Here is an 18,244-nt window from a genome sequence, read left to right as displayed (position 1 = left end):
GCTTCTCAAAATTGCGAACGAAAGATTCGCAATGTTGCAAAAAGACTTCTCTGTGCAGTTTCTGAGTAGCTCGAGACTTACTCTGCCAGTGCGATCAGTTCAGTGCTTGTCGTTCCTGGTTTGACGTCACAAACACACCCAGCGTTCGGCCAGACACTCCTCCGTTTCTCCAGCCACTCCCGCGTTTTTCCCAGAAACGGTAGCGTTTTTTCAAACACTCCCATAAAACGGCCAATTTCCGCCCAGAAACACCCACTTCCTGTCAATCACACTCCGATCACCAGAACGAAGAAAAAACCTCGTAATGCCGTGAGTAAAATACCTAACTGCATAGCAAATTTACTTGGCGCAGTCGCAGTGCGAACATTGCGCATGCGCAGTTAGCGGAAAATCGCTGCGATGCGAAGAAAATTACCGAGCGAACAACTCGGAATGACCACCATAGTGCTTGTGCTTAGCTGCCGTCTACAGTGCAGGGTAACTGGGAAGCTCTACAGCTGCAAGCATTACACACACATATGGAGAAATTTAATAACCAGGGTTATAAATGGAATTTAATATCATGAGAAACAAGTGAAATTCAGCAGTGCGCGTCAGGGAACCCCAGTATGCCCCTTTTTAGTTGAGTCTAGCTATACCGGAACAGAATGAATGGTTTATTCACGGGGCATAGCTGTTTTTAATCCCTCAATGTTTAAATCCCTTAACTCGTCTGATCTGTCTTGTCAGTCTGCAGGGAGACATTCACTGTATGATATCAATCATTGTGAAAGTGCCCCACACATAACAGAACAGGGCTAACAAGCTGATACACGCACATCCAGTTAGTGATTTTAATTTAGCAGGTAGTGCAACAATAGGCATCTGTTTTAGAACAGGATGAATATAAGAACACAGTTCAAGCAATCAACGTATGGATAGAGGAGGGGGATACAGTGTGTTGTTGAAACACAGGATTACTGTACTCTCATGTCACTTTACACAAATGCACAATATGGTTAATATTATGGGGCTGATGCAAAGTTGCATGTTTTTGCAGTAATCATGCTCTGGAACGGATGCAAATATGGACCACTCGCTGGGGCTCTGGTGCGGCGTCCTTATGTAGACAATGTACAAGTGTGTGCTGATGTGTGCCAACGGCAGGCTGTGTAGACTTGGCCGGAAGTGTAAATACTGTATGCCTGATTCCAGGTGTATCTTTTGTGTCAAGGACAGGGCTGGTGGAAGTGTATAATGAGGGTGATGACAGGTAGCAACCCAAGTGAGATAGGGTGGTCCCATCATAAGATGCATACTGCATGGGCAATTCCAGTCAACGACTTCAACTATGCATCAGCTCCTACAGGAGGGTAATATAGATGCACAGGAACTATATGACTACTGTAATATATATTTACCAGTAGACTTAGAATATATCCTAATCATATTCAGATCAACTTGTTGCTATTATGCCAATCTAGTTGGGAAGGCAGGAGCAGCGGTGGATAGTAATGGGGATGTTTGCTAGTACAGGCCCTTAGGCTCCCCCTTCAAACTCAACGCTCCAATAATAATCTTGAAAAAAAGGTGAAAAGCCAGCATGGATTGAAGGACTTGCTGTATATTTAAACATGTATTGATTTTCTTTTATTACCAAAATCAAGGACCATGCATGACACAAGTAGGAGTGTCCATGGCTTGGGTACTGCCCTTGGTAGGAGGGAAGACAGGGAAAGTTCAGCACAAGTAGCCAGCTGTCCCTCGTTATTAAGTACTCAATAGTTATACATTAAAAAGTAGCAAAGAGAAAGAATATGTATTTGGAGGCGTCCATAACATCTATATGCGATAACACTTTTCACCAAACTCCAGGCTGAGCTAGTTTCACGGAACCACTTCATTATCTGGTGGCTGGGCAGGGTCATGTAGTTGAGAAGGGTAGTTATACCTCTGGCAAGCACTTCCAGCTGCTGCTCCACTTACTGTATTCAGTACATACTTACCTATTCTCCTGGAATGTTGGAGAGTTCTCCTGCACTCCGGGAGAGTAGATCAGTCTCACTGCTGCCACCCATTTCCCCATGTGAGGTGGGCATTCCATGGCTTGATGATATCATACTCGGCGAATTGCATCATTGCACCTTCGCTCTTCACAAGATCTACGTCTCTCATCCACACTCATTACTCGCTCCCATGCACGATTACAGGACTTTCTTCGGGCTGCACCCACTCTGTGGAATGACCTACCACGTACAATAAGACTCTCCTTTAGTCTTCAAACCTTCAAGTGTTCCCTGAAAACTCACCTATTCAGACAAGCTTATCAAATTCCAGAACCGCTCACATTACCTTCATAGCTTTCCTATCCAATTATATCCCCACAGTACAGTCCACACATATCCCACACATATTTTATTTCTTCACTTTCCCTTCCTCCTGACCCTGGTTCATCATTGCTGTGATGTGATATCATGCAGCCCACCAAGAACCTTTGCAATCTGGTGGACAACTATGCAATAGATAGCACCGATCCTTGTGTATAAATGCCTATTTCCCCATTGATTGTAAGCTTGCGAGCAGGGCCCTCCTACTTCTATGACTGTTTGTTTTTACCCAGTTTTGTCTGATAATTGTGTCCACTTGTAAAGCGCAACGGAATTTGCTGCACTATATAAGAAACTGTTAATAAATAAATAAATTGCAGCAGCATTATAGTCGGTAAGTATGATTAAGCAAAATGAGTAGAGAAGTTATGCATAGTTTATTTGGAACACGAGATTCCCAAGAACATCTACCAATATACTCCAATAGCCCATATCCAGAGATGGAAGGGGCCTACAAGACTTCTTTTACACAAATCATAGCCCCTTTCCTACCGCAATCCCACTTTCCCAGAAACTATTTTATGATTTGACTTAGAATCTAGCTATCTGAGTAGGTCTAACGTATCATTTCTAAGGGGCCTACTACCTAAATTAATAGACCTCACCCCATCAAATGTGCTAATGGTATCATTTGCTATACAACTCTGAGCTCAGTATATATTACTATGTAACCTCCCAGCTCCTAACTCTCCTATGATAAAGATATTAGTTTTGGGAGCTTTGGAGACAGGAGCAAAGTCTGATAGGGAGAGAGTGCCAGTGGTGCAGAGGGCTGGAAGACATATAGCCTTGCAGAGAGGGCGGCAGACATTTAGCCTGGCGGGGGAGGGATGGCAGACATATAGTCTGGTGGGGAGGGCTGGCAGATATATAGCCTGGTGGAGAGGGCTGGCAGACATAATAGCGGTTTGGGAGTAACATGAGCCAGGCACTAGCATTTAGGATGGATTGGAGCGAAGAGAGGTGGAAATCAGGAAGGCGTCAGGAGGAGGTGGGAGTGGTCCACACAAGTAATTACAGTGAGTGGATGGAGTTCTTTGAGGCATCCAGGGTGAGAAAGGGTCTGATCCTAGAGATATAATGAAGGTGGAAGCAGCATGAATTGTAGAGGGCATGAATGTGGGATCTGAACGAGAGGGAAGAATCGAGGACAAATCCTAGACAGAAGAGATGGGGAAGTTATCAATAGATAATGAAAAGGATCAAGATGAGGAGACTTCGGAAGGTGGAAGACAATGAGTTCAGTCTTAAACATGTGAAATTTTAAAATCTTGGTGACGCCTAGGAGCAGTCTATAAGGAGAAAAGGTGAGAACCAAAAAACAGAGCCTTGAGGGACACCAACAGGTAGCAGAAGCGAAGGCAGGGTGGAGTAATGAGAACGTGAGTGGTAGGCGGTCAGCCAGGAGAAGGTGCTGTCACACACACCAGTCATTTCTAGCAAGAAGTTTGGAAGAATCTCCTCCTACCCACAAGGCAAGAATGCAAAAACCTTACATACTAACTTTGCAATAACGATGTGTGTTCAGGCATGTACTGTATACAGTCCATACTCTTAAGAGAGAATCAGCCCCATCCACATAGTATATAGACACTTACCATAATATAACAAATGTAACTAACTAACTAACTAACTAACTAAATGAATTAACAACACCCTTCCCCCCCTAAACCTATATAGGCTAGACAATATGCCTTTATCTCAATCCTATGACTGCAATCCATCTCCCTTCCCTCTTTTTGGGTATATTCAATGAAGGTCGAAACTGCCGTCTTGTCGAAAAGACGGCAGTTTTCGACTTTTTCAGGTTGGAAGGAGTTCCGACCTATTCAGTCCCCGCATTTTTATTCAACAAGTCGGGGAATTCGACTTGTCAAATAGTACGTGAATTGGAGGTATAGCTGCCGATTCATGTGGTTCTGAGGGAAACGGGGCCAATTTCAACAGGTTTTGGCCCCGTTTCCAACTGGGACAGCAGCGCTACAGGAGGATGTGGCACAGCCGCCGCTCACGGCAGCATCCACCCGGCTCCAGCAAGTGAGGTCCCGCTTGCTAGAGCCGGGTGGACGCTGCCGTGAGGTCTGCTGGCTGTGCCACATCCTCCTGCAACGCTGCTGTCCCCCGTCTGCCCGCGGCTCTCCCCCCTCTCTGGTCCCTCATCTCAATTCGACTTTTTTTAAAGTCGAATTGAGATGGGCATTGAATAGCCCTTATCGGATCCATTCCTACAAATGCATGTCGAAATGGATCCGACCTCAATTGAATATACCCCTTTGTCTCGAGCTTCACGGATTTAAAAATGTGTCACGCACCCAGAACATATATTTCATTAATACATTACATTTACTCGGGGATAGTCAAATGTATTGAGTGTCACCCTGCAAAACAAGGCCAGTTCTGCAGATTTAATTTTTTGTACTCTATTGTTTCAGTGTACTTGTTGCCCTCATCAAATAAAGGTTTACAGAAAAAAAAAAAAAGAACTGGGAAATGTCTTTTACTGCCTTTTCCTTGTGGCCTTGCACTAGTTTATGTCAATGTGAGGCCTACCTGACCCTCTCCATGAGGGAGAAAATGCTCTGTTCCTGGTCTTTCATGGTAATGTATGATTGCCATCACCTGTGGTGAGATAGTTAATTGATAAGAAAGGTGTTTCACCACAGGTGATGGCAATCATACATTACCAGGAAAGTCCAGGAACAGCATTTTCTCCCTCATGGAGAGGGTCAGGTAGGCAAGTATGGTGTGAGGTACAGCATGGAATTACACCGTAACGAAATCTGCTGTTCTTACCCAGAAACCCACATGGCGTGCTGCTGTACGGTTATGTGACAGAGTACATTTTTGGACCCGTCTTGGATTTTTGAATGTGGTTATAAGTGTCCTTTATCAGTAAAGTTCAGTATGGATTTCAGATCTCATTTCAAGTTGTCAGCCCGAATGATTATCTGGGATTTGTGATGTCAGCTGGTTGTCAAAATAAGCTATGAAAGTGAGATATGCTGCTGCACACTCACCCTAGGCGCTGCAGCGAGGTGTCTCTCAGCTGTGGCAGAAGACTGCTCTATACAGAACAGTCATTATACAGCGCACAGCGACTTGTACCACTTTACGCCTAATTACCCAGTGGGAGTCACTGGCTGTAAAACTGGGGCACCACTGGGACTAAATGATGGGTGCGGATGACTTTAAAAAGGCTTTTATGAGGATATTTCGCTCTACATACTTTTTTTGTTGTTTCTCTTCCAGGTTTAAGCTTGGCTGATTGTGAGAAGATAGCTCCAATGCCTGTAGGTAGATGCGTGTAAACGAATACATGTGCAGTAGTTCAGAATAATAGAACAGAGGCCGGGAGACCAAGGGTTGAGCTATAGGTTATAAATAGAAAAGGCCACTGGGTATTTTGTGCTTGGTTAGATATGAGGCCATGTTCAGAGGCGGACAGTTTAAAGGGCACATACACAAACCCTGCAACATATGTCCATTAGTGGATGTGACAGCAGCCACCTGGGAGAGGATTGGACAAAGTGCCGCATTATGTGCTGCAGAGAACTGGTTGTGAGTCGCCCGCAGCAGATCCGAGTGCTCTCCCCCCATCCTGCCATCTTCATACACTCTCCAGCGCTTCCAGCCATACATCTCAATATATTATACGTTCAATCCCTTAGTGCAGAGGTTCCCAAACTGTGTGCCGTGGCTCCCTGGGGTGCCTCGGGACACTTGCAGGGGTGCCCTGGGTTGGTGGTCCAGGACCAATTCAAATTATTCATGGTCAATATAATAGGCAAAACCAGTGCTGCTGGCTGCCAGTCATAAAATATGTGGCCAAACAGAAGCAAATCTTGTCCCTCACCACACAACTGACCCTAAGGATGACATATAAACGCTATCTACTTAATGTAATATTTCTTTCTAAATTTCTCAATAAGAAATTTTAGGCCTAGGGGTGCTGTGAAAAAAATTCTGATATTCTAGGGCGCCGTGATTCAAAAAAGTTTGGAAACCACTGCCTTAGTGTGTAAGGAACAATATAATAACAAATGCTTAATAATGAAGATGTTTATGTTTTATGCCTATTTTTGTTAAGTGAAATTGTGGTATTATGATGTCTAAGGGCCCGGTTCAGAGATGGGCACAAAATGCATTTGTAGCTGCTAAAGTATGCAAATGGCGCAGCCGCCTGGATTTGTCTTGTGACACCTACAGTACTAGCACCGTTGCGAGTTCCAGCGCCGTACAAAGATGCCGCGTCATCTTCCAGATCAGCCAATTATTGAACTTCTGAGGAGCCTATGGCTGTGCAGCATGGCCGCAGGAAGTGAGACAACAAAGACCCTGTTACTGTGAACGGGACCGCAGGCACAGGATGAGACATGCCCCAAAAGCGGTTGTGACACGCCTGTATTTTTGCCACCATTCCCCCGTTACCTCCCCCAAACTCTCCCTGCCTGTCAATCACTTTGCAAATAAACCCTCTCTGTGACAAGGGTCAGACTGGCCCTCAGGGGTACAGAGAAACCCTTGGTGGGCCCCACTGTCAGGGGGCCCACCCTCTCCTCTAGAGATCAGGTTCCAGACTAATTATACATTATACTGCACAGGACTATGGTGTATTTTCTACAGTGAATTAATCTGGTAAATTAGAATGCATGGAATATATTTATAAAGGGGTTCCCTGATGGTTTGCTAAGCCTCTGTGTTGGTTGGCCACCCCCTAAGCATGATCCCAGTCTGACACTGTCTGCGACCGAAGACCTTTGCAGCACATACGCAGTGCGACTTAGACACGTTGCCAGACTGCCGATAATCGCTCAAGGGCAAAATCATTGGGTTTGTGCACAACTCTGAATCTAGCCCATAGATAGTTATGGTCCCTATGTTTTCATTTGCTTCTGTAAAGCTAGCATTGCCCACTTTTTGATTAAGTGCAGGGCCATGCTAACATGATTCGGGCCATTATGGCTCCACCCCCAGTATGTAATTATCATCCTCATACAGCTGGGCGAGGCCAAGAAGAAGTGATTAACATCATCAGGACTCAACTGGCGGGGTATGATGGAAGGGAAGCAGGGTGCCAGAGGATGTTCTACTCCACTGGTTCCCAAATGTTCATGAATCACGGCACCCTAGAGTATCAGCATTTTTTTCATGGAATCCCTAGGCCAAAAGTTTCCTTACTGAGAAATTCAGCAAAATTATTATTACATTAAGTAAATTGTGCTGACCTGTCATCTTAGGGTCAGCTATGTGCTGTTGGACGGGGTTGAACTTCTGTTTGTCCATATATTTTATGATTGGAAGACCCAGCTCTGGTGTAACCTATCACATGGACCATAAAAAGTTGATCTGATCCTGGATCACTAACCTGTGGCACCTCTGTTTGGGAACCACTGGTCTACTCCCTCGGGATCATGCGGGAGGGCTAGACTGCCAGATGTTCTGGGACAGAAGGAAAGTATAACTAAAGCGTAAAAAACAGCATAGTTACAGGTCAACATTCATTTTATAGCAGAAAAAGCTGAAATGGGAAAAATCCGTCACTATAACATGTACTGTATCTGTTACTTATACCCAGAGAGTCTCAGTCACATAGTGAGCCTTAGGCGTGATTTATAGTTACATGTAAGAGCATTTGCGCAACATCAAGATTCCTCTTCATGCAAAACTGACGCATGCAGCGTTGCGAGTATTTTATACTTGCAGGTCCTCTGCATGTGAAGAGGTGGATCAGGGCTATTAATATGCAAGTGCAGAACAGAAAGGGCATACAAGTTAAGTATCCTCTTTGTGCTATGTGCCCTTTGTGTTAGGGGCTATTCATTAAAGGTATGGCTGAGTTGGGGGCAAAGGTTGGCTATTTATTAAATGTGAATGCTACTTATCTGACGTTGCTCCTGGGTGCAAGGGTGCCAAGGTTATTAAATGTGGAGAGCTTGGCTTTTCATCTTACATGTACCTATAGTACTACTAACTTTTTCCAAACAGGGCCCAGCATTACAGAATCCACATAAACGAGCACGTGAGCTGAAGAAATCATCTCTTGTGGCATCATCTATCTATCTATCTATCCACATAGAAGGACAACCCCCCCCCCCCTCCTTCGAATCCTGTGCTTGCCCCTGAGCATGTGCAGCACATTTGTGGGAACTTCTGCTACAGTGTTGGGAAAAACTTGAATAATATTTTATTTTCATTAATGCTATGACCGGGATGCATAGGCGTGCGCACGGGGGGTGCCTGGTGCGCACAGGCACCCCCTAATGTCCGGCACCCCCTGCACGCCTGCAGCACAGTGATCGTCTGATGCTCCATGCCTGTTCCTTCTCCCTCTCCTGCTGCGCCACCCTGCCCTGCCCCACTGCACAGTCAGGACGGACTGATTGTCTGGGATGGGACTGACCAGCCCGGCTACACTCGGCAGTGGGTAAATGACTGAAGTAAAAACCTCCTCCCAGCTCCGCCACGCGGTGTGACAGGAGGTCATGCCACCCACCCTTCCCGCTCTCTCTCCATTGAGTGCCACCACAGCCGCACAGCGTTCCTTTCAATCAGGAGGAGTCACGGACCCGAGGACAAATTCAGCTCAGCAGACGGTTCAGCTGAGACTGAGAAAGTAACTGTCACCGCTCAGTCAGTGACTAAAGTAAGTTAACTGCAGTGCTGCAGCTGAGCCTGCTCCTGTAGAGGAAAGACAGGGGCCAGCCAGGGGCAATATACATACTGTCTGTTTGCATTTGTATACATATATGTACTGTGTACATGAAGCTGCCCCCCCCCCCCCTCCAAAAAAAAGTATATAGGATCTTTAAGTGTACTCCGGAAAAAAAAATTAAAGAAAAGTAGGGTTAGAAAAAGAAATTAGCTGTTTATTAGTAGTTTCCTGAGTGGGGCTTTAAGGGTATTCTGCCCTGCTGGGGCATACCATGTGGCATAATGTGAATTCAGCTCATACCGTGTGGCGTAATGTCAATTTCCACTCATACTGTGTGGCGTAATCTGTATCTGGCTCATACTATGTGGCATAATGTGAATTCGGCTCATACCGTGTGGCGTAATGTAAATTTTCACTTATACCATGTGGCGTAATGTGAATTTCCACTCATACTGTGTGGCATACTCTGTATTTGGCTCATACTATGTGGCGTAATGTGAATTTTGTCTCATACTGTGTGGCATAATGTGAATAAGGGTTAACTGGTGAGCATGGAGACATGTGTGACAAATGCTGGTGTCCTGCCAACGAGGGTTCTGATGGCACATATGTAAATTTTAAACTTTACTTGTGTTATATTAAAACCCAAATGTTCGCCCCCCTAAATCTCCCATACTTTTCAGAGTGGCCCACTCAAAACCAGGGTGTTGGTGCTGGGGGGTGCAATGGGTGGGGTGTGTGGCAGGGAGAGGAATATATATGCACCTAGGCTCACCACTCTCTAGTCCCGCCACTGGGTCAGGGATAGGTTGAGGAAGTGTAAGCAGCAATAGGGTGCAGTGGCAGCTAGGACTAAGGGTTATGCCATAGCAGGCAGTCAGTACCAGCTGATGGTCGCACTATTATATTTTATTTCTCTGGGGTGGATTATATTTACTTTATTAAGAACTAGGGAGAAATTAGATTAAGCTATGTGATTTTACTGAGGGAATGTGACATAGTGCTAGACATGTCCCAGGGCAGTGCTAGACACGCCCAAAAGGCGGTGCTAGACACGCCCCTCCGGCGGTGCACCCCCTAATAAAATCAGCTGCGCACACCTATGCCGGGATGTAATGACATTTGAGTTCGGAGGCCGTGTGGAATGCCGGCCGAACTTGGACTTTTTTTTTAAAGGGGCAATCATGTACAAGGCTAACCATGCTTTGTACACGATTGCCCCTTTAAAAGAAATGTCCAAGTTTGGCTGGCATCCCACACGGCTGCCGAACTCGGACTTCATTACATCCCGGCCAATGAGTGTGTTCTGCAGTTATATCTGCATAAGGTGACTACTTTGGTGATTTCTAAATTTAGATTCAATGTAGTTAAACAAAATGATTCTAATATTTATTTATTTATTTTTAGCCCCATTTATTTATATCTTCTATGCCTCCATTTCAGAGGGCACCGAGACAATAAACTGTTAAAAGTTTCAATAAAGGTGGAAAAATGTGTGTTCTAAATCTTTTGACAGGTAATGTATTTGTGAATAGTGTTTGGACAAATGACCTCCTGATGATGTGGGCTGAATATTTGTGCTCTTCATTACATAAGAAATCCATAAAAGAATGACAACTAAATGAAACACTTTCATTATGTGGGCTGAAGTATCCATGCAAATTCAGCATACAGTAAATGTACTAATTGAAAGGTTGCGTCTCATAAACTTGCTTCAGGTCACAAAATAATTGTATCCTTTACGCCTTAGTAATGTAACTAGTTCCTAGAACAGGGCTTTTAAATTCCAGTCCTCTACATATCATGTTTTAGGGATTTCTTTACTCATGTACAGGTGAGTGATAAATAATGATCCCACGCATTTTCAGAAATCCAGAAATCATGACCTGTTTGGGGTACTTGGGCATTGGAGTTGAAAACATCTGTCCTTTAGAGCAGGTAGGTTGCATTACCATGACTATAGTTTCAGACCACAAAAGCTATTCCAAACATTCCTCTTTGGTGAAAGATATGTGTAAATGTAGGCAGGGCAGCCATCAGGGGGGGACTGTGAGGACTAGTGTCCCGGGCCCTTACAGAGAGGGGGCCCACCACTGGCTCCTACCGCCAATACTTGGAGAGCTGCACCAGGCTGTAAAACAACAGTGGACTAATGCACATGGATGACTTTTTAAAACAAGCCTTCCCGGTACATCAGCTCTCTGTGAACCATTCCTGTAGGTTCACAATGTTCCACCTATATATAACATCACATTATATGACATCACATAGGAGCGGTGCGGCAAAATCTTTTTTTCTGGGGGAGGGGCCCTGTCTATTTTGTCAGTCCCGGGCCCCACAATTTTTGATGGCAGCCCTGAATGTAGGTTACAAAGTCTGAAGTCATATTAACACGGCATCAGCTACCGGGAGTCAGGTTGGTATTTGGAGACCGGTGTTTGGGATCCTGGAGGTCACCATATCGTCCCCGGGATGCTGGTGGGCGGGGGTGCAAGAGCAATGGAGACCCTTGCGGGCTCGGTAGCTCGCTGCTCTCGCCACAGGTTCTATTCCCACTCTATGGGTGTCGTGGACACCCACGAGTGGGAATAGTCCATGTTAGTCGGCATGCCAACTGTCCAGCTCTCGGGATTCCGACCACCGGTCAAATAACTACATCCCCTCATGGAAGTCTACTCAGTAAATTGGTAATGTGTCAATTTTAGCAGTCCCCATAAAAAGCTATGGGTATTGCTTTACAGGAGGAAACTGAGGTTGTATTGTGATAATAAACATCAGTTTTCAGAGGATTGACCACACTTATTACCTTCATGAAAGGCCCCAAAGTAAGAAAGACGTAGTAGAACTTATAAAAATATATTAACATGCCAAATATGCTCTAAACTTTTTAATAAAGGCTTACTATAGCGAAAACAGTACCATCACCCTGCAAAATTAAATGATATGGGTATTGATCTACCAGACTGCATGTAAGTAACATATAACAATACTTGTACCACGTTAGTAACAGTTGCATCTCATGTGGCATGGATTGGTTCATTTTATTTTCTGAAGCTGTATTACCACCTAGGTGGTTAACCATGAAAGTTCACCACTATAAAATGGTTGTGGAAGGGTGTGTGTGCGAGGACCAATCAGAAGTCCCAATGTCCATGATAGTGGCTTTATAATGCATAAGATCTTTCCCTGTGCAGCATAGAGAACATCGTTTGTTGATAATGAACTAGAATTGAAGGAGATATCTGATCACCTGGCCTTTTATCCTATCAGGTAGATCATTTGACATCTGATATTGAGTCTCAAGCTGACAGGGCATGTGAGGACGTACAGTGTCATGCCAACTGGACAGCCACCGTTCACCTACATTTGTAGTAGTAATAATAATAATAATAATAATAATAATACCTGTAATTATGATAATAATAATAATAATAATAATAATAATAATAATTATTATTATTATTATTATTATGATAATACAGCTAACCTTTCTTTAGTATTAGGACTTTCCTCGTCAGCAAGTGGACCAGGATTTTGTCCTCATTGACCGAATAAGGCAAGTCTCTCTGCCGGTCTGGTTTACCGCTTAGTGGCACAGGCATAAGCTCTAAGCCTTCGCTATTTCTCAAATTGCTCCCCTATTTTGAGCTGCTGTATGAAATGGGAGTAAAAATATGTTAATGAGGTTTAAGAATAGAGCAGGCAAGCAGACGCAATTATTGCACCTGCCGTCCAATGAAGAACAGGTGTACACAAGACACCAAGCAATCACTTTGTCATTACATGTCACTAACCGGTATTAAGTTTTAAGATTGCATTTCTCAATAATCTGCTTCAGATAAACAAGACACAAATGAAAAACTGTTCCTGAGCAAAATATAAATTTGTATTGATAAGTGACTAATTAACATCATTTATTTTAGTGCCACATAAAAGAGCTGAAGTCCCCGCTGGACAGTAATACATGGTGCAATATCAAGTCTAGCACTGCTGCAAAGGAAATTGCAAAAGCAAAACTTTATTAACAAAACTGAGTGAACAGCTGACATTAGTTTCTCACAGGGTTAGTCCATATCCCGGAGAATAAAAAAATAAAAACTTGTATGTCTACCACAGTGCAAATTATTTATTATTTTTTGCCATTTGCGTTTTGTCACAGTAACACAAATGATATACCTGGCAGCATGTACATCTGTTGGCCTGGTAACTAAAACTTACAAAGGAAAAACGATGATTGTTACAAGTATAGGAGAGAATCAGTGAGCGCCCTACGCACGTTTGCTGTTCTTCCTCTAGGCTCAGTAACTGCGTTTGGGCCGTATTCAATACGCAGCCCCTGTAATGACACCAGCGGTGGATATGTGAACCTTAACTTTAAGTACGGAAAGCGCCATGTAAACGCCAGAGCCTCTTATTAATAGAGGGAGATGCAAGAGGGCCAAGAAAGGTAATGAGAGTTACCTTCCGCGAGCAGAGAGAAGAGTTATTGCAGTATAACATAAGCCGGGCTGTAACTCCATCCTGCGAACATCTTCTGGACCAGAATCAAATAATGAAAATAAATAAATAAATAAATGAAAATGACAGGCGGGAGTTTTGGAGCAAATGAGAACAACAGATGGAGAAGAGGACAGGAGTCTCTTGACCCGGGTGTCCTGTATTCCTGTTCCGAGCAGGATCTGCCCACCACCTGTTGGGGGTTAATCTACGAAGCAATGTCTTATGGATTTTTCAACTGCTCTCTGCCTGTACTGTATCCATTTCTGCCTGCCTGTCTTACAACAACTTTGCACTGTGTCCACTATCTGCTTTTCATATGCCAATTTTGGAAATTCTATCTATTTATCTAATCTCTCTATCTATTGATCGATCTATCTATCTATCTATCTATCTATCTATCTATCTATCTATCTATCTATCTATCTATCTATCTATCTATCTATCTATCTCACAGGTACATATTTTAACATTTATATAATTCAATTCATATATTTTGTTCCCAATTCAGCAACTTGTGCTAACACTTACCTCCTCTTATTCTGGCTTTAACTCTTTGTCCACCTCCAGAACAGTCTTGATAAGACTCCGTATCGGCATCATCGTAAGGCATTCATGTGGATGAAGTGATTGCGTCACTTGTCGTCCTCTCCATCCGCATATCGCCCCCTGCCCGCTGGTGTCCCTCAGACCTGGAGCCTGAATACCCCCCGCACCTACAGCTGCTCACCTCTCTATCCCTCTTCCTCTCGTTCTCACTCTTTTCTGCCCCTCTCCGTCTGTCTTTTTTTCCCAATCTTGTTTCTATAGAAACTAGATTAACTGGGGGAGGGGGGGTGGACTGTAACGGCCCCATGTGACTAAGATTCCAACACTGAAGAATCTCTTGCTTTTTTTCTGGATACAGGAATTTTTTTTTCTCTTTATATAACAACAAACCATTGTTACTGGTACCCGAGGAGTCTGAAAAAGCCACAAAGAGATATATATATATAATAAAAAAAGATCTCAGGTTAATGTGATGGGGTAGAGGAGGGATGCTCAAGTCCGGGAAGTTCACCAGCAGCTTCCAACACTTAAAGGACACCATCCTGACATGTAGGAGATTCCTGGAGGGTACCTATTAGCAATCACGGAGACACACAGCATGAATAACTATGTATATCATCAGTTACACAGCTCAGTACTACGAGATCAAAATGGGAGGGTCAAAATAAACTTTCAGTTATATATATATATATTTATCTAGAAAAATAAATGTATCAGAAAAATGATTGTTTCGTTCCTGAATGTAGTAAAAATCTCTTTCTTGCATCTTTTCTTTTCCACAGAGAGAAAGGTGAAATAATGCATAACTGCTGATTGTACTGACACATCCAGCACTTGAACTCCCTGTGTGCAGGAACTGCAACACCCGTTCCGTGCCCTAAGATGTGATAGGTTATGGGCAGCACAGTTGGCATAGTGGCTAGCATTACTGCCTCTCAGCCCCAAGGTCTTTGGTTTAATTCTCACCAAAGCACTAACTATGTGGTGTTTGTATGTTCTCCCCACGTTTGCATGGGTTTCCTCCGGGTACTCTGGTTATTTCCCACACTCCAAAAATATAATCGTTAGTTAATTGGATTGTGAAATTTTATAAAGCAAGGACGGATGTCAATGACTGATATTTTATCTGTGTAGCACTACAGTTATGTGTTCACCATACACATAATTATCAGAAATAACCCACTTCCCCTCCTTGGTGTTGTGTAACAAAGATGAAGCACTGGAGAAATGCCCACACTTTTTGCTGTTGTGGCTCCTTTCAGATGGGTTTTGTGTAATCATGCATCAATATAAAACAATACTAGAAGAAGACAGCTTCGATGTGTAGGATTTGTTTCACATAGAGGTGCACATAACCCCATATTATTTTAATGTCAGGTTAAAATTATCCATGCATCATTACTCCGGGTGGTGGACCAGGCCCCCTCCAGTCTTTTTCTGAGACTTAAGGTGGGTACACACTGGCCGATATATCGGCCGTTCTCTTGAACGGCCGATATATCGCGGTTCCGTCGGCCAGTGTGTACGGGCGATACGTCTGTGAACTCCGTCGTTCACAGACGTATCGCGTCGGCCCCGCAGCACAGCCGATGGCCAATATATCTACCGATATATTGGCGCGTCGCTGTGTGTGTACGCGACCGCCTGTACACATGCTGCGGCAGCTGCCGGTGATTGACAGCTGAACTATGCGGGCATGTGTACACGCCCGCCCAGTTCATGACGTCAGTCCCCGACGTATCGGGCAGTGTGTATGCTCAACACACTGGCCGATCCGTCCATAGATATATCTGCCGATCAATTGATCGGCAGATATATCTACCAGTGTGTACCCACCTTTACAGTAGTTGGGAGCGAAGGGAAAAAGAAAAAAGGGCCAGTAACTTTGAACCTTGGTAAGACCGGGTGTTGTATGTTAGATAGAATACTTAGGTCGACAGTGTCTATGTCGACCACTATTGGTCGACAGTAAGTAGGTCGACATGGTTTCTAGGTCGACAGGGACTCTAGGTCGACATGTACTAGGTTGACACGAAAAAGGTCGACATGAGTTTTTAAATTTTTTGGGTGTCCTTTTCTTCGTAGAGTGACGGGGAACCCCAATCAGTGCACCGTGTACCCTCGCATGGCTTGCTTCGCTTGCCATGCTTCGGGCACTTTGCCTCGCTGCGCTCGGCACAGGTTACCGTTCCCAACTGTAGTCCACGTGGATCGTAAAGTATGAAAAAGTAAAAAAAATTAGAAAAAAGTTAAAAACTCATGTCGACCTTTTGTCATGTCGACCTAGAGTCCATGTCGACATAGAAACCATTAGTGGTCGACCTAGACACTGTCGATCTAAGTCTTGTCGACCTAGAGACCGGATCCCGGTAAGACCATGCTGCACAGCAGCTGGGGCAGATGTAGGGGGTGATTCACACCAGATCGTAGATGTGCTAAATTTAGGCCCATATCAGGCCCTGCCCACCCCCCCCCCCATGGGTGCGAAAGCATCGCACGGCAGCGATGCTTTAGCACCTGCCAAGTAGCTCCCTACCTGTGCAGCGCAGCTGCACTGGCAGGCGGCTACCCGCTGCTTTCTAGGTTGCAGCGACTGCGTATGATGTCACGCAGCCACCGCGGCCTGCCCCCACAACACTCCGGACACACCTGCGTTGTCCGGACTGTGCCCCACCAACAACATTCTAACGCTGTTGGCACGCCTCCTCCCACCCCTGTGGGCTACATGCAGAGGCAGCCAGTATTTACCATGCACCCCTTGCATTGCACCATGGTTTGTTCCATGTGCAAAGTTACATGCTTTTTTTCTCATAGATTTACTCCCAACTAAGAATCATCCCCTCTGCTTTTCCAGCTTAACCTCCATTCTGCTCATCACACATAACCATATGGGAGGCTTCTGAAAATCAAGTGCCAGTCCCAGGTAGGCAAGTGTCCTGCAGACCCCTCCTGCCTCGGACGCTCACAAGTGGGCAGTTTGAGAGGACTCAATGACACGATTTGCACTGAATCGCGCCATCATAGCCCTGCCCCCCTCTGTGTAATGCCTGTAATATCAGCAATGTATAGCAGGGGCATGGCCACGATGACGCAGCGGTGACTACCGTCTCCACTATGTGGCCCTGCCCCTGCTCCTCCCCTATTGCAAGTCATGCCTGCCCTCCCTGCCGTCTGCTGTGCCGAACTGACCGCCCCCTCCCAGAGGGAGCAGCCAGAAAGTGGGCAACCCTGCACATAACTTGCAGCCCTGTGTTCCCCAATTACTCAAGCACACAAGTAGAAGGGTCACTGCCTTCTGTAAGATCATAACACTCACCTACTGAATTATGTGCTGCTGTGAGCATTCTGGTTATGTGATTGGCGGAAAGTTCTAGTTTACTCACACGCTTTTCCACTGGTGACATTAGAGGTGCTCTGATCTTTATAAATCATATCTTAAAAAGGTAAGCAAAGTTAAATGAATATGTTGCAACATGATGTTCCCTGATGGAAAAAGCTGAGCGGAACAGGAAGTCCCTTCCTAGATGGTGTAGGAACGTGCCTAGCATTGGCAGATTAAATACCAAAATACTGTAAGCTTTCAAGGGTGAGGATGAAGTATTTTGGGGTTCCTTACTGCATTATGGGGCAAGCATGGTGCCTCTTCCACTCCGAAAAACAACCCACAGTAATGTTTGTATGTGCTCAGAGGTGGCAGGGATTGGGTGTAGACCTACATCTCACCTTTTCCATCAATAAGGTGTACTCACACAGGGTTGGACTGGCCCATAGGTGCACAGGGGGGAAATCCCCGATAAGCCCCACTTCCTGAAGGTACCACCCCCTCCTATGGGGACATATAGAAAAATGTATAACCTGGCGCCAATCTCTAATAAGTGCAGTAAATCTGACCGCCAGCTGCTCCCAATAAATTACGCAACCCTTTAAAGAAGCAACAAATCAAACAAAGAAATAAAAGCGCTGGTTGTCAGATATTTATTCAATAATATGTAACAATATTCACTAATATATCCTATAGGGGTCAGTAACTTGGTGGAGCATGATCATGGCTGAACTTGGGTGCTTGGTTTGTGTCTATGAAAACATCAAGTATAGCCTGTCACTGACCTGGGTTCGGAGTGTTGAGAACTCGGGGGTTCTTCCGGTGATCGGAAGGAGGAACCACAGCTGGGCCGGAGCA

General features: G+C 44.7%; 1 protein-coding gene across 8 annotated transcripts in view; it reads right to left on the bottom strand.

The window, feature by feature from the left end:
- The window catches only part of LOC134945416 (ankyrin repeat and fibronectin type-III domain-containing protein 1-like), a 1,003,308-nt gene that overhangs the window by 137,350 nt on the left and 847,714 nt on the right, over nt 1-18,244 (bottom strand). The window contains exon 1 of one of the 8 annotated variants that reach the window (XM_063934681.1): nt 14,047-14,276. The exons of the other annotated variants lie outside the window; for them this stretch is intronic. The gene's annotated coding sequence lies outside the window, so the exon portion shown is untranslated. Of the gene's footprint in view, nt 1-14,046; nt 14,277-18,244 lie in introns of those variants that run through there. 8 annotated transcript variants of the gene reach the window in all.

The sequence above is a fragment of the Pseudophryne corroboree genome, chromosome 7 (assembly GCF_028390025.1).
Source record: "Pseudophryne corroboree isolate aPseCor3 chromosome 7, aPseCor3.hap2, whole genome shotgun sequence".
Classification (NCBI taxonomy): Eukaryota; Metazoa; Chordata; class Amphibia; order Anura; family Myobatrachidae; genus Pseudophryne; species Pseudophryne corroboree.
This window is presented reverse-complemented; position numbering and strand designations above follow the sequence as displayed.